This window comes from Callorhinus ursinus, unplaced genomic scaffold (assembly GCF_003265705.2).
Source record: "Callorhinus ursinus isolate GAN/ISIS: 27379988/994484 unplaced genomic scaffold, GSC_fseal_2.0 scaffold9, whole genome shotgun sequence".
Taxonomy (NCBI): Eukaryota; Metazoa; Chordata; class Mammalia; order Carnivora; family Otariidae; genus Callorhinus; species Callorhinus ursinus.
In genome coordinates, this window is record NW_027397071.1 from 41,556,188 (window position 1) to 41,580,594 (window position 24,407).

General features: G+C 34.2%; 1 long non-coding RNA gene across 1 annotated transcript in view; it reads left to right on the forward strand.

Moving 5' to 3' along the window:
* LOC112824057 (uncharacterized) overlaps positions 1 to 21,969 on the forward strand; it is a 40,386-nt gene extending 18,417 nt beyond the window's left edge. The window contains exon 3 of the long non-coding RNA XR_003208209.1: positions 21,813 to 21,969. This is a non-coding gene — a long non-coding RNA (uncharacterized lncRNA). The remainder of the gene's footprint in view (positions 1 to 21,812) is intronic.
* Positions 21,970 to 24,407: the final 2,438 nt, after the last annotated feature.

Genomic DNA, 24,407 nt, shown 5'->3' on the forward strand with positions numbered 1-24,407 from the left:
TTGTGCCACTTAGTGTGGCATTGGAAAAATTAGTTAACCTCAGTAAGCCTTAAGTTTTTAATCTCTGAAATGGGGTAAAATAACTTTGTAGAGTCTTGTAATGTTTAAATCAAATAAGATATGTTCAACATATGTGTATATAGGAGTGCTAAATTACTATTAACTATTATTATAATGAAAATTCTACACAAAATTTGAAAAATAGAAAGAGAAATATGCACATTATTGAAGTATAATGCTGGTAATATTTCAGTGTATTTCCTATACCTTCTAAAACTGTTACCTCCTGTAACATAGAAGGTTTTTGCATGCTTTATAAAGTTTCCACATCTTTTCATGACGTTTGTAAGTTATGGAAAATAGCTTTTATAGAGGATAATCTCTGTCTGATTAATTTGAGGGTATAGAGAAATTTAAGTTGATAGTGTAATGAGTATTGAGGAAATAAATGTCTTTATGAAATTATTTAATGATGAGATATTTAGGACTTTACTTTAGATACAGAATTTAAATGTATATTTGATTTATGAAATCATGATCCTGATTTATCATTTAAAGCTGAGAGGCAAGAAATTTTTTCTCCTGCTCAATGGTAACATTTTAAAACATATATAAGTTATAAATATAATTCTTGTCTTTAGATGATGTGAGATAAAATAATTTTAAATTATATATATTAGCTTCATCAATAATTAAAAGAAGTATAGATATTAAACAAATGCTATCATATATGTAAGAATATTTTACTTCACTAAAATCTGAAATATTTAAAATATTAAATTTTACTTCAGAAGCTAAAAGAAATGCGCCATTTTTCTGTTACAAAATATCGGGATTGTGGTGTCATGTCTTTCAGGTAAAATCTTCAAACCTCAGAGCCTGGCTTTAAAGTGGAGGCAAAACCATGGTAACATCATAATGTAGTTTTCTAGGTATAAACTGGAGTCCAGAGTAAGAAAGCCTTGTTATGTCATTCTTAATTTTATTGAGATTGGTTGTATTAACAAAAATGTCTGGAAAATTTCTAGGGTTGGTCATCAGATTCTGGAGGAAAATTTCTGCTGTGGCTATGATGTTCTGAGACAAGTCATTGTGAAAAGTACAGACATTTTGTCCTTAATTTATCTGATATAGCTTTTGTTTCCATTACAACTTTTGGCTTCAAAAAATTCATTTTTTGATTTCAAATTTATAAATTTCCTTATTTCACTTTTATAAACCTGATTCCAAGTAAGGTCTATCCACAGCATGGTAGAGTAACAAGAACAGGGATCCACATCCTATTATTCAGAATGCTTTTTGAACACATCACTGCTTTGTGTTACAAGAAAGAAGATTAGCAGCCCAGGGTGAAATATTATTTATATAGTATCATAGGAACACCCTTCTCTCAAACAACATTACTGAGTGGAATCCTGCCTGAGGCTTAAAAGTAATAATATAGGGTTTATGTTCAGATACAACAAAGCCATCACTAAAAATAAAATTGATCCAGTGATTTCATCTCCACATGACTGATTTCTGTTTGGGTAATTATGTTTTATATATCACAAATTACTGAGTTGTACATCATGAATATTTATTTCAGAGATGAAATTCCTGGCAACTTTATAACTTTCTGAGGTGACATGATCATGTATTATGATGTATTATCTAAGAGTTGTACTTTAACCACAGTGCAAACCATGACTCACACAATTAACTTCCAGCCCTGTGAAATAGTGTAGCTTCAGAGTTCTCTAGAGCAATTGCATTTTTCAGACTTTCTATAGTTTGGAAGCACAAACCAGAAGCTTAGGACACAGTGGAAGTTCAAATACAAACCCTGATATATCAAATCTTAATGTCAAGATCTTTTCATATTGATGTTACTCTCAGTTTAACAGTAAATAGAAGAGCCACTGTACAGGAATACATTCTAATCTCTTAGCAGTGACAATTTCTATGTTAGCAAATTCTACAATTTCTTTTACTTTTAGACATTATGCAGTTCTTGTCAGTAAAGTGAAGATGAAGAGCATACCAGGGATAAATTTCTCACTCTTCTTTTCTGCAAATGTCTTTCTAAACCATGTACTTGAAGATCACTTCTTTGGGACTTCAGTAAAGGCACTAAATCACCGAATGTCTTCCTGGCAACACTATGAAACTTATGTCAGAACATAAACACATTCTAAATGGCCATTAGACTGTGTTAGGAATTTAAAGAAATAATAATAATCTAGTCACTTGTTTTTATCCGGGAAAGACTGTTTTACCTTTATTTTATAGATAAAGAATTTGAGACTCAGAGATACTAAATCACATATTTAAGGTAAAAATTTTTGTTAGTGGTCGAGGTAGAAATGAATATTCATAATACTGCACTGCTTTTAATACCAATCTACTTTTACATTTTATTAAGCATTACACAATGATCAGGCCCAAATACCTCTTTGATAGGAATGGATGTTGCATTTATTCAAAGCAAGTTGTGACTAAATGTGCTGACAGAGCAAAGAATTGAGGAGCTACAACTCCATCAAAGTCAGCCCCAAGATGGTCTTCAGCACTATGCCTGGTACAAATGATGTGTCAATGGGAATGTAATAGGAGTAAATGAAGCAAGATAGTGTCCAGAAGAAGAGACCTTTCCCAAGGCTCAAGGCACACAATTGCTCAGTGTGACAGCGATTATGACGGCTATAGGCCACCGAAGAAAAAAAATCCATTCTAGCAGGAAGCAAAGCAATAAATTGACAGCTACCAGAAGCGTATAATCTAAGCGATACCATCAACTGCCATAAGCTGGATCAAATAGCTATCAGCCATCTTGTCAATGAGGAGAGAAATTCAGTTCCCTTCATTTGTTTCTGAGGTTTTACCCAGAGTCTACTCTTCTGTTACTCTTGTTCTTCTAGTCAACTATTCTTAGTGACTATTGTCAAGGCACAAAATATTTAATTCATTTGATAAAGGTGTAATAATATAGATGCATACACAACAGACTGAGTTGAATGGAGTAACCATATTAGTAGTCAATCCAGTTTAGGAAATTCCTGAACAATTGTTATCTTCCGAAAAACTCGTTTGCAGAAGTACTAAGCCAAACTTGAAAACAACACAACAGCTGATAGGCTTTGAAATTCAGTTAATTAATTAAGATTCTACTGTAATTTATTTTATTGTATTTTCTTACTCAAATGCAAGTTATAATTCATGGACCACTTATTTATGTAGAATTATTCTTTAAAAGAAATATTGCTATGCATTTTCACAGTAGAAAATTGGAGTGAGCAAAGCACAAAACACCTCAGAAGTCTATAATTGCATCACTCAAAGATAAAAACTTGGTGTAACCTTCTAGCTTTTTTTTTTAAGATTTTATTTATTTATTTGAGAGAGAGAGAATGAGAGATAGCACGAGAGGGAAGAGCGTCAGAGGGAGAAGCAGACTCCCCGCCGAGCAGGGAGCCCGATATGGGACTCGATCCTGGGACTCCAGGATCATGACCTGAGCAGAAGGCAGTCGCTTAATCAACTGAGCCACCCAGGCGGCCAACCTTCTAGCTTTTTTTAATCACGTGAACATACAATTATATTGCAATCATGCTCTCTATACTTGTTTTGATTTTTATCTAATAATATGAATAATGTTTAAGGTTAACTATTCTTGAATAACATAGATATTAAATTTATAAATGTAAAAGAATAATAATATAATGGAAAAAGCATAGAGTCATAGACTCAGGCAAATGGACTCCAGAGACATACTGACCGAGTTTCCATCCCAGCTCCACCACTTAAAATCTGTCAGTAAGCAAACATCTTATTCTATTCTTCAATTTCCTTATATCGTAAATCTTAGCTTAAATAAAATCTATAGTATTACATTATAATGATACAACATAATGCATGCTCATGACCTCTTTAGTTTGATTTTTAAGTTGCTTTCAGTTTTCTTTCCTGTTTTTTCTTTATTATTTTTCTTCCATGTATATATAATTCTACAGTGACCATTCTTCTAGCTATTATGCAAAACCTTAACTATTTCCTTAGGCTAAATTCCCAAGTATGAAATTGTGATCAAAGTGTGTGTGTACCTTTTAAAGACTTTAGATACATAAAACCAAATTACCTTCTAGAAGTATTATACTAATATACATTTATATTAACATTAGAGTCGGGGACCTGGGGCGGCAAAGGAACTGAAAAAAGGACAACAAGAGAGCGAGGCACAGGGGACCCCGAGCGAACAGCCCAAGATGCTGAGGTGTATTTTCCATACTCATATACCTTCTACAGCAGGGGCGTAGTGAAGCACATTCCTCCACGTGTACAGGATTAGTCAAGCACGTAAGAATCTTTAAAATAGAATAGAGGAACAGAGGGGAGTGCCCAGTGGGCTGTTTATAGGACAAGGGAACAAAGCGGGGAGTGCACAGTGTGCTGTTTACAGCTGGCTTCCTATCTACAAAACATCATCTGCTGGTACTTTAGAACTGACCACACACGTTCCAAGGGCATTTCACTCTGATCCTTTTGGGTTATTTTTAACCCAGCAATCTCTAGTTTTCTGAGATCTCAGAGTCTGAGCGAACATGCACCAATGGTCGTTGTGGCACTCTGTTTCCTACAGGTACCCTGAACCTTTTTTTTTTTTAAAGATTTAATTTATTTATTTGAGAGAAAGAGAATGAGAGATAGAGAGCACGAGAGGGAAGAGGGTCAGAGGGAAAAGCAGACTCCCCGCCGAGCAGGGAGCCCGATGTGGGACTCGATCCCGGGACTTTAGGATCATGACCTGAGTCGAAGGCAGTCGCTTAACCAACTGAGCCACCCAGGCGCCCACCCTGAACTGTTTCAAGACAGGGGTGTGTGTATATAAATAAATTATATGCTGGAGAGTATATATGCCTATTTTAGTGTTTGTCAGTTTGACAAGACATAAATGCAAACAAATGGGTTCTTATTGTTTACACTAGCTAGACATTAAACTTCTGAAGAATAAGGCTTCCTACTGCTGAATGTATGCACTATGAAAAACACTTATTTTCACCCTTTTTCACACTCTCATGAACTTAGAAATAGGTAATATAATCATATCAACCTATTAAAAATTGACTAAAACATTTCTAGGAAGGTTTGTATTTCCTTTCTTTCAAATATAGAGAAGGTAGGCTGTGAATACTTGTTGGGCCCTTTAATGTGTTGGCAGGCTAAATTCACACCACTTGGATGGTTTGAAAAATTTTAGACTGAGAATTTAGTTTAAAAGTAATACCATTTTAAAGTACTTCCAAGAAACCAGCAGAAGCACCATTAAATCTCTCGGGGTGGGCTTACCTTCAACCCAAGCCTTAAGAATGTGAACAGATAAATCTTCAAGAAATCTAACTCCCAGGAAACAAAAACAAAACTCCCTCTTTCTCTCTCTCTCTCTTCATTCTTCATACACATACCACACACACACACACACACACACACACACACACACACACACACTGAAAAGACACACCATAATTTAGTTAAATAGCAGCTGATCTGACTCTTAAATGACCAAGAAATACTCAAATTTATCCCTAGATTTTCTTCTTGTTTCTCAGTTCTCAGAAATGATTAAATCTAGATAAATATGGAATGTGAACTTGTCAATGCTGTAACAAACAGATTGTATCTGCTCATCAAAATTGTTTAACATGACAAGCACATTCCAAAAGATAGGTGAGGGATGGAGGAGACAGCTTGCCTGAGAGGAATGGCTTACATTAACATCATCCTCATTTATTGCAACTGACTGGGCTCCATGTAGTAGACAGGCCTAGGAACTGTGCCTGCAGTTTTGATATATATCAAAATAGTTCAGCTTTGTGTTGAATTAGTTATATTGTACCTTTTTTTAATTTACTAAAGTGTTATGGAAACTAATTGTGGGTAATATGTACAAATATTAAGTGCACATGTCCATGCATTTAAATAGAGGGTATGGGGGAAATGGGGAATGGATAAGTATTTAATTGGTATTGGGATGTTCTGAGTTGGAAAAAAAGTTTTGGACACTAGAGTAGTGGTGATTTCAGAGTATTGTGATGAACTGAATTATACACTTTAAAATGGTAAATTGTATATTATGCAAACCTCACCTCAATTTTTTAAAAAGCCCCACAAAACATTTTAAATATATTAAACATAAACGACTAACACAAACCATCAAAAGAAGTTAGGAAATGAGACCAAAAAGAAGGAACAAAGAGAAAACAAATTACATAATGATGAACATAAGTCCAAACATATCATTAATTGCATTAAAAGTAATTGCCCTAAATATTCTAATAAAAAAACACAGTTTGAAAATAAGAGTATGAAATTTGTATATACCAAACAAATAGCAAAAAAAAAAAAAAAAAAAAGCTGGAGTGGAATAGCTATCTTTACAGTAGATAAAAAGAGACCTCAGGATAAAGAGTGCTTCCAATTAAATGGGCTGTTTAAAAGTGATGAGGAAAAAAACAATTCATCAGGGGGACATAAATTTAAACATGTATTACTTGATAACAGAACTTCAAAATACATGAGGCGAAGATTGAGAGAAATAAAAAGAGAAAGAGACAATAACATAAACCACTTTCAGAAATTGTTAGAACATCTACATTAAAAATTACTACATACATAGATGATCTTCGCTGTGTTGTCAATCACTTTGATCTCATTGACTATAGATCACTTCATACAAAGACAGAAAACAAGACTCTTGTCACAAGCATGCATGGTACAATTACTAAGATACACTATATGCTATACCATAAAACAAATATCAGTAAAATCATACAGTTTTTTTCTCTGAATACAATAGAATCATATTAGAGTTCAATGTGGAAAACCACATTTGACAAATAGCACACATAAAAAAAATCACAGGTCAAAAATTTAATTATAAGTAGTAGAAACTATTTGAAATTTATAAACAATGAAAGAACAATGTATATACATTTCTGAACTGTTTTTTAAAGCAGTGTTCAGAGAGAGACCTAGAATTTAAAATGTTATTTTGGAAAGAAGAATGATCTGTGTCAGTGTTTATGTCTATATCCAATATTAATGGCTTATAGTTGCACCAGAAGGCTTGAGTAAAAGGAAGCAAAGAACATACAACTAAGTAGAAGGAGAGAAGCAGTAAAGAGAAGAGCAGAATCTAATTAAAAAAAAACAAGAAAACAAAACTTGAAGGTAGTACTTTAAAAAGCATCACCAAAATTGATGAACTTTTAGCCAGACTGAACATATAAGAAATAGAAAAAATAGAAATCACCAATATCAGGGTTTAAAGAGGATTAGCATGCAAATACTTACATATGAGATAGTACTATTAAAACTTTTATGCACAGATATTAATAACTTCAAATATTAGGCAATTTTTTTGAAAAATACAGCTTATGAATACTGATATTTGAAAAAAAAACTTGGGCGCCTGGGTGGCTCAGATGTTTGGGCGTCTGCCTTCGGCTCAGGTCATGATCCCAGGGTCCTGGGATCGAGCCCCGCATCGGGCTCCCTGCTCCTTGGGAGCCTGCTTCTCCCTCTGCCTCTCTCTCTCTCTCTCTCTCTGTCTCTGTCTCTGTCTCTCATGAATAAATAAATAAATAATCTTAAAAAAAAAAACTTAAATAACGCAACATATTTTAAGAAAAAAGAAAAAGAAGAAGATAGCAGGAGAGGAAGAATGAAGGGGAGTAAGTCAGAGGGGGAGGTGAACCATGAGAGATGATGGACTCTGAAAAACAAACTGAGGGTTCTAGAGGGGAGGAGGGTAGGGGGATGGGTTAGCCTGGTGATGGGTATTAAAGAGGGCACATTCTGCATGGAGCACTGGGTGTTATGAACAAACAATGAATCATGGAACACTACATCAAAAACAAATGATGTAATATATGGTGATTAACATAACAATAATTTTTTTTTAAAAAATCTGAATAACCCTATAATTACAAAAAAAATCATCATCAAAATACTTCCTTCAAAGAAAAGTCTGTGCCCAGATAGTTTTACTAGTAAATTTATGAAACGTTAAAGGAAAATTCATATTTTCTTTTCCGTAAATAAATGAAGAGGGAACACTGCTCAACTTATTTTATGAGGCCAGCTAAACCATAGTATCAATATCTGACCAAGACACCACAAAAAAAGAAAGAAACCAAAGAGAGGAAAAGTAAAGAAAAGATTACAGATCTAGAATTGCAGGTGCAAAATATTAACTAATTTAAAACTACAATACATAAAACGGATGATATGCTTAATAATTAAAATCCAATCAATATATTTCAATATATTAACAGAATAAAAAGAAAAAACATATGATTGCTTTAAAAGATGTAGTTAAGCATCTACAGTCATAATAACTCTCTGAAAACTAGAAATAGTTGGGAACTTCCTGAAACTGATAAGGAGCATTTACAAAAAAATATCCAGGTAACATACCTTATAATTAAATACTGAATTATTCCCAACTAATGTCAGAAATTCATTAAGGATACCTGCATTCTTTCTCCCTTATATTTATTATTGTATCAGAAATTTTAACCTTGAAATAAAATAAAAAAATAAGAAAATTAACATAGGTTGGAAAGAAAGAAGCAAAACTGTCTTAATATGCAGATGACATAATTGTAAACAGATAATTTGAAGAAATATATAAAAGAACTACTAAAATTTAGAAATTAATTTTGGAAAATTGTTGTTTGTAATGTCAATATATAAAGATCAATTGTGTTTTAATATAATAGCAGCAATTAGAAAATAAAATTACACAATTTATTTATGATAATACCAGAAATTATAACATGTAAATAAATCTAACAAAAGAAGTTTAAGATCTTTATACTAAAAGCTATATAACTTTGCTGAAAGAATTTAAATAAGACTTAAATAAATAGAGAAGATTCAATTTTGTTAGTAAAGGAGTTTTCCCAAATCAATCTACAGATTCAGTGCAATCACAGTCATAATCCCAGATGGTATTTTTATAGAAATTGACATTTTGAGAATTTAAAATTTTATACAGAAATGTAAACCAGAATTACTTAAGTATTATTTTAAAAAGCAAAGATGGATAAATTTCTCTATCAGTTTTCACTCTTTAATATAAAGCTATATTAAGATAGAGCTAAGACAGCTTGGTATTATGAAGATACACATAAATATAAATTGAACACAATAAAATCCGCAAATATACTTACACATATAAGGTCAATTGATTTTCAACAAAGACACCAAAAAATTCAATATGGAAAGTATTTTCATAAAAAAAGGCAGGATGAACTAGATATTCTTTTTTTTAAGTTAACCTTAAACTTTGACTTATACCTTCCACAAAAACAATCTCAAAGTGGATCATGCAACTCAAGATAAAATGCTAGCCTATAAACGTCTAGAAATAAACATTAGGGAAAGAAGTTTTGTAACCTTGGTTCATAAAGAAAAAATGTGATAAAATTGACCACAGAGATATTAAAAATTAATTATTCGAAAGACATGATCAGAAAAATGAGAAGGCAAGCTTTAGATTGGGAAATAGTTATAAAACATGTATTAGAAAAAGACTTATAGAGAGAAAATATAAATAATTCTTAAACCTCAATATAGGGGGACAAACTGCACAATAAAAAATGGGGGAAAAACTAAAAAAAATGAAAAATTAAAATGTCTTCCTAAGTGAAGACAAAAGAGTGGCCAATAAACATATAAAAATAGCCAAAATCATTATTCACAAGAGAAATACAAACTAAAATCACAATGAAAAAGAATGGTTAAAATTAAAAAGACAAACATGATAGACTGCTGGCAAGGATGGGGAAGAAACTCTCAAATATCGTTTCTGGGAATGTCAAATATTTTAGCTATTTGAAAAAACAGTTTTGTAGTTTCTTAAGGAGTAAAACATGTACATACTCACCAGTCATTCCACTTCTCTGTATTTGCCAAAAAAAGTCCATAAAAGTATATGTATATGAGAGTTTACCAGTTTCAATTGTAAAATACAACTCAAATGTCCTTTGCCAAGTGTATCTATAAATTTTAGTATAGCCATGCAATGGAATACTAGCCTACATTAAAATATGAATGAGAGAGTGATGTCACTAAGATGGCCAGACAAAATGTCCCTCGCTCATATACCTCTTTCAACAATAATTTAGCATCCATCTATGGACATAAGTGCCTTGGTGGGAGCTGTGGGATCCTCGTAGGACACTGTAAAACTCCAGTGCAGACTTAGAATCAGGAGAGGCATTTTGAGCAGACAAGTATCTGGCTGGTCCTGGCTATAGACCTAGAAATAGCTCCATATTCTTGAGGACTCACGCTATAGTCCCATTTTGGCTTTGGTTTTGTCCATCAGAAGTCTTGCCCACCTATGCATTAGATAATAGGCATACAGACCTCAGTCTCAAATGTGGACCCTGAAATAGCCTTGTGAAACAACTCAAGCACTTTTTGGTGGCAGTGCAGAAAGCCCTGAAGAACACGGACCTAGATAATCATCCACAGACAAGATAGCCTTTGAGGGCGCCTGGGTGGCTCAGTCATTAAGCGTCTGCCTTCGGCTCAAGTCATGATCCCAGGATCCTGGGATCAAGTCCCACATCAGGCTCCCTGCTCTGCGGGAAGCCTGCTTCTCCCTCTCCCACTCCCCCTGCTTGTGTTCCTGCTCTCACTATGTCTCTGTCTGTCAAATAAATAAATAAAATCTTAAAAAAAATAGCCTTTGAAATTCCAGGTGTTTAGTGGAGAAGTTCCAGCACACTCTTGGAGCAAAACAATCCAAGACTGGATGCATACAAGACTTGAGCATACAACACCATTCTAGGGAGAACAAAAGGGAAGTTGCCAAAACCTGGCCTGGCTTTGCAGATAGCATGATATTTTATAGAGAAACCCCTAAAGACTTCACCAAAAACCTGTTAGATCTAGTCAACTAATTCAATAAAGTTGTAGGATACAAAATCAACATATATAAATCAGTTTCATTTCTATACATTAACAATGTATCTAAAAAACAAATTTAGGGGTGCCTGAGTGGCTTGGTTTGTTGAGCATCTGACTCTTGATTTTGGCTCAGGTCATGATATCAGGGTCCTGGGATTGAGCTCCGTGTTGGGCTCTGTGCTCAGCAAGGAGTCGGCTTGTCCTTCTCCCTCTTCCTCTGCTCCTCCCCCTGCTTCTGCTCTGTCTCTCTCTCAAATAAGTAAAATCTTTAAAACAAAGAGGGGGCGCCTGGGTGACTCAGTTGGTTAAGCGACTGCCTTCGGCTCAGGTCATGATCCTGGAGTCTCGGGATTGAGTCCCGCATCGGGCTTCCTGCTCAGCAGGGAGTCTGCTTCTCCCTCTGACCCTCTTCCCTCTCATGCTTTCTTTGTCTCATTCTCTCTCTCTAATAAATAAAATCTTTAAAAAAATTAAAAAATAAAACAAAGAGGAAAAAGAAATTTAAAAGTAATCCCATTTACAATAGCATCAAAAAACATAAAATACCCTGGATGAGTTTAACCATGGAGATAGAAGATCTATTCTCTAGGGGTGCCTAGGTGGCTAAGCTGGTTAAGCATCTGACTCTTGATTTCAGCTTGGGTCAAGATCTCATGGGTCAAGATCTCATGGGTAGTGAGAACAAGCCCTGCAGCAGGCTTCATGCTCAGTGCGGAGTCTGCTGGAGATTTTCTCTCTCTCTCTCTTTCTCTCTCCCTCTTGTTCTGTCTCTCTGCTCCTGCTCTCTCTAATAAATAAATAAATATTAAAAAAACAAAGCAAAACAAAAAGATCTGTTCTCAAAAAATGTCAAGACTTTGGTGAAAAAAAAATTGAAGAAGACAGATAAATGAAATGATATACCATGGATCAGAAAAATTAATATGACTGAAATTTCCATACTACCCAAAGCCATCTATAGATCCAATGCAATCCCTATCAAATTCCAGTAGCATTTTTGACAGAAATAGAAAAGCAATCCTAAATATTGTATGGAACCACAAAAAACACTGAATAGCTAAAGCAATTGGAAGAAAGAACAGCACTGAAGGTATTAGAATTCCTGACTCCAAACTATATTACAAAGCCATAGTAATCAAAACAATGTGGTACAGGTATAAACAAACATGCACAAATCAATGGAACAGAATTGAGAACCCAGAAAAAAAGACCCTGCATATATGGTCACTTAATATTGGACAGGGGAGTTAAAAACAATGAGAAAAGGACACTCTCTTCAATAATTGGTATTGGGAAAATTGGATAACCACATGCAGAAGAATGAAATTGAACCACTATTGTACATAACTCACAAAATTAACTTGAAATGGATTAAAGATTTAAAAGTAACAGTTGAGGGGCTTCTGGGTGGCTTAGTCAGTTAAGTGTCCAACTCTTGGTTTAAGTACAGGTCATGATCTCATGGCCATGACTGAGCCCTGTATCAGGCTCCATTCTCAACAGGGAGTCTGCTTGAAATTCTCTCCCTCTGCCCCTACTACTACTTACATATGCATGTGCTCTCTCTCTTTGTCAAATAAATAAATAAATATTTGTTTAAAGTAATACTTGTGAAACTTCCAGGAGTAAATATAGGGGAAAATCTCCTTGATATTGGTCTTAGCATTGGTTATTGGATATGACACCAAAAGCACGAAGTGCAAAAGCATAAATAAATAAGTAGAACTACATTAAAATAAAAAGACTATGCACAAAAAAGTAACAATGAACAAAATGAAAATAAAAAATATACCCAATAGAGTTAATATCCAAAATATATAAGAAACTCATATAACTGTATGGCAAAAAAAAAAAAAAAAGTCTGATTTAAAGAAGAGAAAAACTACATGGACATTTTTCTAAAGAAGACATTCAAAGCACCAACAGGTACTTGAAAAGATACTCAATATCATTAACCATCAGGAAAATGCAAATTAAAACCACAATGAGATATCACCTTATACCTATTGCAAAAAATAGAAACAGAAGGAAAGGTTCCAGACACATTCCATGAAGCCAGCATTACCTTAATCTCCAAACCAGACAAAGACCCCATCAAAAAGGAGAATTCCAGACTGATATCCCTGATGAATATGGATTCTAAAATTCTCAACAAAATCCTAACTAATAGGATCCAACAATACATTAAAAGGATCATCCACCATGACCAAGTGGGATTTATCCCTGGGATGCAAGGGTGGTTCAACATTCTTAAATCAATCAATGTGATAGAACACATTAATAAGAGGAGAGAGAAGAACCATACGGTCCTCTCGATTGATGCAGAAAAAGCATTTGACAAAATACAGCATCCTTTCCTGATTAAAACTCTTCAGAGTATAGGGATAGAGGGAACATTCCTCAAGTTCATAAAATCCATCTATGAAAAACCCACAGTCAATATCATCCTCAGTGGGGAAAATCTGAGAGCCCTTCCCTTAAGATCAGGAACACAACAAGGATGCCCACTCTCACCACTATTGTTCAACATAGTACTAGAAGTCCGTGCCACAACAATCAGACAACAAAAATAAATAAAATGTATTCAAATTGTCAAAGAAGAAGTCAAACTCTCTCTCTTCACAGATGACATGATACTTTATGTGGAAACCCAAAAGACCACGCCCAAATTACTAGAACCCATAGAGCAATTCAGTAATGTGGCAGGATACAAAACCAATGCACAGAAATCAGTTGTTTTTTATACACTAACAATGCAACTGTAGAAAGAGAAATTAGAGAAACGATTCCATTTACAATAGCACCAAAAACAATAGGATACCTCAGAATAAACCTAACCAAAGAGGTAAAGGATCTATACTATAGGAACTACAGAACACTCATGAAAGAAGTTGAAGACCCAAAAAGATTGAAAAGCATTCTATGCTCATGGATTGGAAGAATAAACCTTGTTAAAATGTCTATGCTACCCAGAGCAATCTATACCTTCAATGCCATCCCGATCAAAATTCCAATGACATTTTTCAAAGTGCTCGAACAAACAATCCTAAAATTTGTATGGAATCAGAAAAGACCCCAAATTGCCAAGGAAATGTTGAAAAAGGAAAACAAAGCTGGGGGCCTCATGTTTCCTGATATCAAGCTATATTACAAATAAGTGATCACCAAGACAGCATGAAACTGGCCCAAAAACAGACATATAGACCAATAGAACAGAATAGAGAGCCCAGATATGGACCCTTGCTCTATGGTCAAATAATCTTCGACAAAGCAGGAAAAAATATGCGATGGAAAAAAGACAATCTCTTCAATAAATGGTGCTGGGAAAATTGGACAGCCACATGCAGAAGAAGAAACTCGAACATTCTCTAACACCACACACAAAGATAAACTCAAAATGGATGAAAGACCTCAGTGTGAGACAGAGATCCATCAGAATCCTAGAGGAGAACATAGGTAGTAACTTCTTTGACATTGGCCACACCAACTTCTTTCAAGATACATCTCCAAAGGCTAGTGAAACAAAAGCAAAAATGAACTTTTGGGACTTCATCAAGATAAAAAGCTCTGTACAGCAAAGGAAACAGTCAACAAAACAAAGAGGCAACCCACAGAATGAGAGGAGATATTTGCAAATGACACTACAGATAAAGGGCTGGTATCCAAGATCTATAAAGAACTTCTCAAACTCAACACCCAAAAAACAAATAATCAAGTCAAAAAAATGGGCAGAAGACATGAATAGACACTTCTCCAAAGAAGACATATGAATGGCTAACAGACACATGAAAAAATGTTCATCATCATCAGCCATCAGGGAAATTCAAATCAAAACCAAATTGAGATACCACCTTACATCAGTTAGAATGGCAAAAATTGACAGGGCAAGAAAAACAAATGTTGGAGAGGTTGTGGAGAAAGGGAAACCCTCTTACACTGTTGGTGGGAATGCAAGTTGGGACAGCCACTTTGGAAAACAGTGCGGAGGTGCCTCAAAATATAAAAATAGAGCTACTCTATGACCCAGCAATTGCACTCCTGGGTATTTACCCCAAAGACACAGATGTAGTGAAAAGAAGGGCCATATGCATCCCAATGTTCATAGCAGCAGTGTCCACAATAGCCAAATTGTGGAAAGAGCCGAGATACCCTTCAAAAGATGAATGGATAAAGATGTGGTCCATATATACAGTGGAATATTACTCAGCCATCAGAAAGGATGAATACCCAACTTTCACGTCAACATGGATGGGACTGGAGGAGATTGTGCTAAGTGAAATAAGTCAAGCAGAGAAAGTCAATTATCATATGGTTTCACTTATTTATGGAACATAAGAAATAGCATGGAGGACATTAGAAGAAGGGGAAAATGAAAGGGGGTAATCAGAGGGAGAGATAAACCATGAGAGACTATGGACTCTGAGAAACAAACTGAGGGTTTTAGAGGGGAAGAGGGTGGGGGGATGGGTTAGTGTGGTGATGGGTACTAAGCGGGCACATACTGCATGGAGCACTGGGTGTTATATGAAAACAATGAATCGTGGATTACTACATCAAAAACCAATGATGTATTGTATGGTGACTAACATAACATAAAAAAATAAAATAAAATAAAGTAAAACAAAATAAAATAAAATAAAATAAATAAAAAATAAATAATTAAAATATATGCCAAAAAAAAAACCTCAAAAAGACGAGTTAAGTGTTGGTGAGCATGTGGAGAAAAGAGGAACTCTTACACACTGTTGGTGGGGATGTAAATTAGTATAGCCTCTATGGAAATCAGTAGGAGGTTATAGGAACAGAGAGTTGAATGGTAGTTGCCAGGGAAGAGGGAGTAGGGGAAATGAGAAGATTTTTGTCAGTGAGTATAAACTTTTAGTTATAAGAAAAATAAGTTCTAGGGCTCTGATATATAGCATGGTATTTTAGTTAACAATACTATATTAGATACTTAAAAGGTGATAAGAGAGTTGATATTAAATGTTCTTACCCCACACACATATAGACACATATACAAATGATAATTATATGAGTTGATAGATATGTTAACTAACCCACTGTAGTAATCATTTTGCCATATATACATGTATCAAATCATCACATTATATACCTGAAACCTAAATAATGTTATATATCAATTATGCCTCAATAAGTCAGGGAAAATGAAAAAACTATTTATCCATGCAATCATATGAATGCATTTCAAAATTATGCTGAGTGGAAGAAGCCAGCCAAAGAAGTGCAAACTGCAATTCTATTTATATAAAATTCTAGAAAACATAAACCAATTTTTGACAGAAAGCAAATCAGTTGCCTGTGAATGATAAACAGAAGGATGGAAGTATTACAGAAAACAAAAGCACTCAGAGATGATGGAAAGTTTAATATCTTGATTATGGTGATAATTTCTTGTGCATGTACTCACCAAATTGTTTAAGTATGCCCAGTTTATTGTATATGAGCTATAAATTTATGCATTTATTTTAAAACAGACAATTTATCATTCCATTTATGGTATCTTCCATTTATTGTTCCCCCATGCCGGAACCCTCAGTCTAAAGATGCTCACTGTCCAGGATTGGAGATAATGGGAATGTATTCTGTTTCTTCACTTCCCTTTATTATGTTATACTTCTCACTCCTCCATGTCCTGGGGATAATGGTTGTGGGTAGAGGAAGGATGAGAGGCAAAATGACAACAGAGCAAGGGTTTCTTTACATAGCTAGTGATTCATTTTTTTGCTGAACATCTTTTGTAATAAAAAATATCCAAATGTTTGCTTTCTCCTAAGGAACACTCCTGTAAATTCTTGATATACTGTCCTCCATTGGCTATAGGGACTGCATATTCTTTGACAAGGCTAGGGTCTTTTTGTGACATATCTTTAATGCCTGCTTTGGAGATGATGTCCTTTTATTCCGCTTGGTACCTTCCTTGGGTCTGGAATATATCAAGACAGTTTATACTACATTTTTTTCCCTGTGTTATCAACATGGCCTTCAGGAAAACATACTCAACTCTAATGTACTACACTCTGGATCTGCAGGGCATTCTCTCTGTGAACTTTATGGGTTTTTCCTCTCAACTTATAGCTTTTATATTTCTCAAAACTCCTGAGAGGAAATGTACAAGCTCTCCCAAAATCATTGTCACCACGTCATGTTGGTCCCATAGCACAGGTCCTTCTACTGTATGTATATAGGCTTCAAATAAGAGACCAGAAAGGATTTTCAAAGGACCCAATTAGTCACCTTACTTTAGAATTACTTTAGTTATGGCATTTATCATCCACTCTCCTTAGGTTTGACATTTCAGTTCAGCTTCTAAGACAAGAAAAGATGTGTGTGTGTGCACGCACACGCGTGTGTGTGTGTGTGTGTGCATACACTGCACACACTGAACTTCTTTATCATTTTTAGTGACTTGAGGGAGGAAAGGTAGGTTGCAAAAGTTTGGTCTGCTATCTTTATCCTATTCACTGCTTCTCATCCTCCAATTGGTATGATCTTTAATTATTTTAATAAAACTACCAAATATATGGGAATGATTATTGGAATTATTTTTCTGTTTGGGACATTTTCTGAAGAAGTCCTGAATCAGGTAAATCTGCTGTGCTGACTGAAAGTATGAAATCTCCTCAGACAATTTAAGTGATAAGCACATTGCTTAGATGTGGAGCTGGGACAGATCAAGAAGTCTCTTTGTATTCACTGAAATTCATGATGAATGAGAGTTAAGAGAAATAAGGGGTCAGATGAACAAAGTAACGTAACATATTAAAATGACTCCGTAAAATTATTTAAAAACCCAGATAAAGATTTTTGATCTATGGCTCAGACAACAGCCTTTCAAAGCATTAGTTACAGAAAATAACCTTAAATAAATTGCATACTTAAATGTAAATTATTATTTTCTCTAATAAACTTTAACCATAATGTCTACATGGAGAATATAGTAATATGATTTCTCCAAACTCCCCCAAATAGCCCAACCCGTTGAAATGAATAAAAATATTACAATAAAAATGAACACAAGACATGCATCTGACAACTACTGAAACCATGTCACTTCTTGTATTATATAAAATATTAAAAGAATTGCATTTATATTTTTCAGTTGATCATCGGTAGAAGAAACAGTGAAACAAAAAAATGCTTCCTTAAGAAATTCCTTTTCATAATTTTTGCAATAAAGTTTGAATGTGAAAGCTGATTTGTTTGACTAATAATTATTACCTAATAATTTGGCAAGAATGATAAAATATCAAAAAATCTAGTTTTTAAAATAACGTACTGAAACTTAAATACATAAAAATTACTTTAAGAAAGACATGTGCATCAAAGTTTTTGGGGAAGAAAATCCATGTTTTAAAGATATTTATTCTATTAGGAGAACATGACTTGTAATAGTATTTTTCATACAAAGAAAAAATGTCCTCCTTATTTCTTTCATTTATTCCCTTTCCATTTCCTGTTCACCATATCTCATTTCTATTCTATAAGCATATCATCCCACTTTGTGCCATACACAGAGCTAATCCATGGTCAGACAAAAGTAACCAAACATTTAACTACCCTTATATACTTACAGTCTAGGGTACAAAGGCGAAGAAATAATCAAAATATAGTGAGAGAAGCAAGATGAAATATCTTAATGATGTCAATTAACATGTTCAAAGAAAAATAACAATTTAGTGGTAGATGTGGATTTTTCAATCCATGGCTATAAGACACCAAGACCATTGTCACCACAGGGGTTCCCACGGCTGGCTGTCAGGTTAAGGACATAGGGCTAAAACATGGTAATAAGGACAACTGAATTAACTCTTAAGGTAACAGATACATGATCATTTAGGAAACAGATGTAATTGTGTTGAACAAATATTTATTTTGTATTTTTTAGAATAGACTTATCTATTTTCTGATATAAGCATGACATGTCTGTTTTCTCCCTAACATTAATATTTAAGTATTTCAAAGTCTACCACCATTGATCTTAAACCCATGTCTGTTTCCAGTTAATTATGGGCCTCTCTATATGACATCTATGACATTAATCCTATTCAAAATGTTTTATCAAGATAGCCCCTAAAGCCTATAGAAACTTCCCACCCCTATCTCAACTGTACCTCACTAATTTTGAAAATAACAGAGAAATTACTAATGAATCATCTTTTTTATATTCTCTGTATTCATTAGGGATTTAGCAGTCTTGTATTTTATAAATTATTTTTCAATAGGTCAGCTATTTTTCCTGATTTTTGTAATTGAGATATTAAAAACATAAATGAATTGAAACCATGCTTAAAATATGTGAAAACAACAATTAATATTACATGATCTACTATTAAGGAATCTCAATTTCACACAAAATTGTGAGAATCGTGACGTGCTTTTTAAGGTGCTCATTTGATTCCAATACAGTAGATATTCATAACTTTTTGTCTTATACTCTAATAATTTTTAACATTTACCTCAATAAAATTTCTTCCACTCCAAGTTTTAAATAAGTTCCCATGGCCTCTATAGTCATGGTTCCCAAATGTTAGTTGCATAAGATTTACTGGATAGTTTGCTTAAAAATGTAGATAACCAGCACTGCTGTACTCATTGCAGCATTATTTATAATAACCAAGATATGGAAACAATCTAAGTGTGCATCGATGGATGAATGGATAAAGATTATACACACACACATGCACACACACACACACGCACACACACCATATATACACACAATGGAAACTGTTCAGTCATAAGAAAGAATAAAATCTTGTCATTTGTGACAACATGGATGAACCTATGGGCTTATGCTAAGTGAAATAAATCAGACAGAGAAAGACAATCGAAAAAACAAAACAATTGAAAACAAGCTCATAGATACAGAGAACAGATTGGTGGTTGCCAAAGGGGAAATGTTGTGAGGAGTGAACAAAATGGGTGAAGGAGGCCAAAAGATACAAACTTCAAGTTATAAAGTAGATAATTCATGAGAAGATAATGTACAACATATTCACTATATTAATAATACTCTATTGTATATTCGAAAGTCATTAAGAGAGTAAATCTTAAGAGTTCTCATAACCAGAAAAAAGAAAGAAAAACATTTTTATAACTGTATGGTAGCAAATGGTAACTAGATTTATTGTGATGATCATGTTGTACATCTGAAGCTAATATGTTATATGTCAATTAAACCCCAATAAAGAAGAAATGGATATCATCCTTACACTTCATTCCTAGTGATGTTGATTCAGTGAGATTAAAAAGTAATGTCACTTCTTAGTGAGATTAAAAAGTAATGTCACTTCTTCAACTCTTCCCCTTCCTCCCAAGGCAAAATTTTGGGGCATTTCCTGCTGGTACTCACGTTGAACTTTGTACTAACTCTATTGTTTTTATTATTTTGTGTTTTAATAATTTGTCTATATGTGTCAGTTTTCAGTCATAACTGTATAAACTTGAGGTAGAACATAACCTTGAGAAAGTCACCCAACATAAGCTTTTGAAGTTTAATCATGAATTCCCTGGTTCATTAAAGAGAAAAATAATTATCTACCATGTTCTAGGAATTGAACTAGGTACTGGAAAAAGTTAAAAATAGAATTACTGGGGCACCTAGGTGGCTCAGTCATTTAAGTTCCAACTCAGTTTCATCTCAGGTCATGATCTCATGGGTCGTGGGATTGAGCCCCATGTTGGGCTGTGCTGAGTGGGGAGTCTGCTTGAGGAGTCTCTCCATCTGCCCTGCCCCCAACTCTCTCTCTCTCCCTGTCTCTCAAATAAATAAATAAGTAAATCTTTTAAAAAAGTAAAATTACCATATGATCTGGTAATTCCACTACTGGGTACTTACTCAAAGAACACCAAAACACTAATTCAAAAATATATATGCACCCCTATGTTTATTGCAGCATTATTTACAATAGCTAAATTATAGAAGTTGCCTGAATGCCCATCAACAGATGAATGGATAAAGAAGATGTGAGATATATTTTTATGTGTGTGTGTGTGTGTGTGTGTGTGTGTGTGTGTGTCAAATATATATATATATATAATGGATATATACATAATAGGATATAACTCAGCCATAAAAGGGAATGAAATCTTGTCATTTGCAACAACATGGATGGATCTAGAAAGTATGCTAAGTGAAATACGTCAGTCAGAGGGCGCCTGGGTGGCTCAGTTGGTTATAAATGACTGCCTTCAGCTCAGGTCATGATCCTAGAGTCCAGGGATCGAGTCCTGCATCAGGCTCCCTGCTCAGCAGGGAGTCTGCTTCTCCCTCTGACCCTCCCCCCTCTCATGCTCTCTCTCTATCTCATTCTCTCTCTCAAATAAATAAATAAAATCTTAAAAAAAAAGAAATACATCAGTCAGAGAAAGACAAATACCATATGATTTCACTCATATGTGGAATTTAAGAAACAAAGAAAGAACAAAGAAAAAATAGACAAACCAAGAAACAGACTCTTAACTAGAGAGAACAAACTGCTGATTACCAGGGAGGAGGCAGATGGGGGTGAGGGGAAATGGGTGAAATAAGTGAAGGGGACTAAAAGTAAACAAATCATGAGAGCACTGAGTAATGTATAGAATTGTTGAATCACCTGAAACTAATATAATACTGTATAAATACTGTATGCTAATTAGACTTAAATTATTAAAACAAAACAAAACAAAAAAACAACCTGGGGGCACCTGGCTGCCTCAGTCGGTAAAGCCTAAGACTCTTGATCTCAGGGATTGTAAATTTGAGCCCCACGTTGTGTGTAGAGATTATTGTAAAAAATAAAATCTTTAAGAAAAAAATAACACTGAATCAGACTCTGTTCTCTCCACCACAGATGTAAAACTACTACTTTAAGTACAACGACTACTACAGCTACCACTAGGGGTGACAACAATAAGAACAACACTACCACAAGAGCAACAACAAAAACATCTGGACTCTTTATTATAAGAACACTACTGTGAGTTTTTTGATGAGTACAGCAACTTGTTAAGAACTACTAATAACCTTAATTTCCTTTCCAACAGAAGAGAGAATTACAGCCCAGAGAGACTGGCTAAATTTTTCAAGTTCTCCCAGTTAATAATCCATCAAGTCATCATGAATATAGTAAAATTAAATGTGTTAAGTCTATTAATAGACTATTAATAATTATATTAATTATTTTGTGTTTTAATAATTTCTATGTGTCAGCTTTAAGTCATAACTGCATAAATTTAAGGGTAGAAAATGACTCTCTATTTAAAGTTATATGTATATGTTATAGAGTCTATTTTACGTATATAAATGATGGCTAAGGAAACATTGCCTAATAGTGAGGGTGGTGAGTGGGGATCAAGAAAAGCTTTACAAAGGAAGTGACACTGAAGAAAGAATAATTAGGTATTTTCCAGGTGGAGAAAGGTATCTAATGAGTGGAAGAGAAGAGAGTATTGTGTTTTGCAGGAAAAAAAGAAAACAAGTCAAGGTAATGAGGTAGAAACATATTTCATGCAAAATTTGAGGAACATGATAAGAATGAAGCACCTAGTGAGTGGTCATATGTGGTGGCTCAAAGGAAAACTTGAAACAGTAGCTTCAACAAGACAGATAATAGTTACGTTGGTTTCATTTCTGAAAACAGTTTTCCTGGCTCAGGATTGTAGTTTATAAATAGTTTTAGATTAAAGTAAATCAATGGAGATGAAAAATGAACAGGTATAATTGTTTTTCTCATACATTAAGACTTAGGAAGCGCAAAGTTCTCCATATTTACCAGAAAAAAATTTTAAAAATGTTAAAGATGTAATAAAGGTATGTTATCCAATCAGTCTTAATTAACTGAGCACAGTAGCTCCAGCACCAAGACATTATTTGTTAAATACATAATTGAATGACGATGATAATTTATGCCCTGAAAGTACAATGGTTTTGTCTGGGTTATATCACAGCTCTAACAACTGAGAGTATAAGGACAAAAGAGAGAAATTTCTTTACTCTTTTTATTATTTTATTTTAGAAATTCATAAAGAGTAAACTGATCTTTAATTCAGAAAAAATAGCTACAAGAAACATATTCTCCTTATTCATAAAAATATTTTATTCAGTTGTTAAATGTCTTTAAAATATATCTTCAAAGATGTACTAACTTCTGTCATCTATTCTACAGCTTGTCTTCTGCCAGTTGAAGGTCTATGAATGTAACAGTTCAAATTAAAATTGCTAATCCTAGACTTGAAAAAATAGACTGTGGGAAATATGCATTCATAGTTTAACTGGCACATTAGACTTAGAACAACTAATTCTGTCAAGTAACAAAGTGCCCAGTACATTTTCTCTTGTGGATGAATGAAAATGTTTCACAAAATGTAAAACTCTTCTCATATACAGCAAAAAGAAATGACTTAATGCAGCATCAGTATACAGGTAGATACCTTATCAAAGCAATGTTCCTTGGAAAACTTTAACAATGGAAGAAGAGGAATGAATTTAATTAGACATTAAGGAGAAAGAACATCAAGCACAAGGATGATTAGATCAGAATGTGTTAATATCCATCTTGGCTCAAAGATAAATTAGACACTTAAGTACACAGAAAGTTAAAAAAAAATCTTGTTAGGTAAATAATCTGCAGATCTCTTGGCTCCACATAAGCATTAATATAGGTGCTAAATTCAAGGCACCTGGCAAGAGGCACTACTTTATTATACTTCAGTAATTGCTAGTAATGGTATTCTACTGAAATCAAGGACTACTTACTCAAGAAAATAATATAATATTTTATGCTGTGGATACTGCCTCATGGCCACTGCTCTTTCCAAATTTACTGAAGGCCTTTCTAAATGAATTCTCCATTTGTCCTTCTGTGTCCTTATATCCTTTTCTACTTCACCTGGTGAAATCTTACTCAGAAGTAAATATTCAGCATGTCTGGGTGGCTCAGTCAGTTAAATGTCTGCCTTTGGCTCGGGTCATGGTCCCAGGGTCCTGGGATCAAGCCCCATGTCAGTCTCTCTGCTCAGCAGGGAGCCTGCTTCTTCCTTTCCCTCTGCCTGCCATTCTGCCTGCTTGTGTGCTCTCTCTCTCTGTCAAATAAATAAATAAAATCTTTAAAAAAAAGTAAATATTCAATTAAAATGCAACTCCTCCATATCCTCCACAGACTTCTTATGACTGATTGAGCCCTTTTGATACCTATATAATTTCCCTGTTTCCCTAGAGCACTTACAAAGACTTTTGTCATAGCATTATGCTGATGTGTCATTCTCTTTTTAAACGTATTTCTATTCAACTAGATTGAGTGAAGTCAAGAGCAGAGAATATTGAGTGAACTCAAGAGCAGAGACTATTTAAGGATTTTCTCAGAAATGGTACATAGTAAGTGATGAATGAACATTTATTTCTTAATGGACAAAATAAATGTAAAAATGGATGAATGAATGAATGGGTG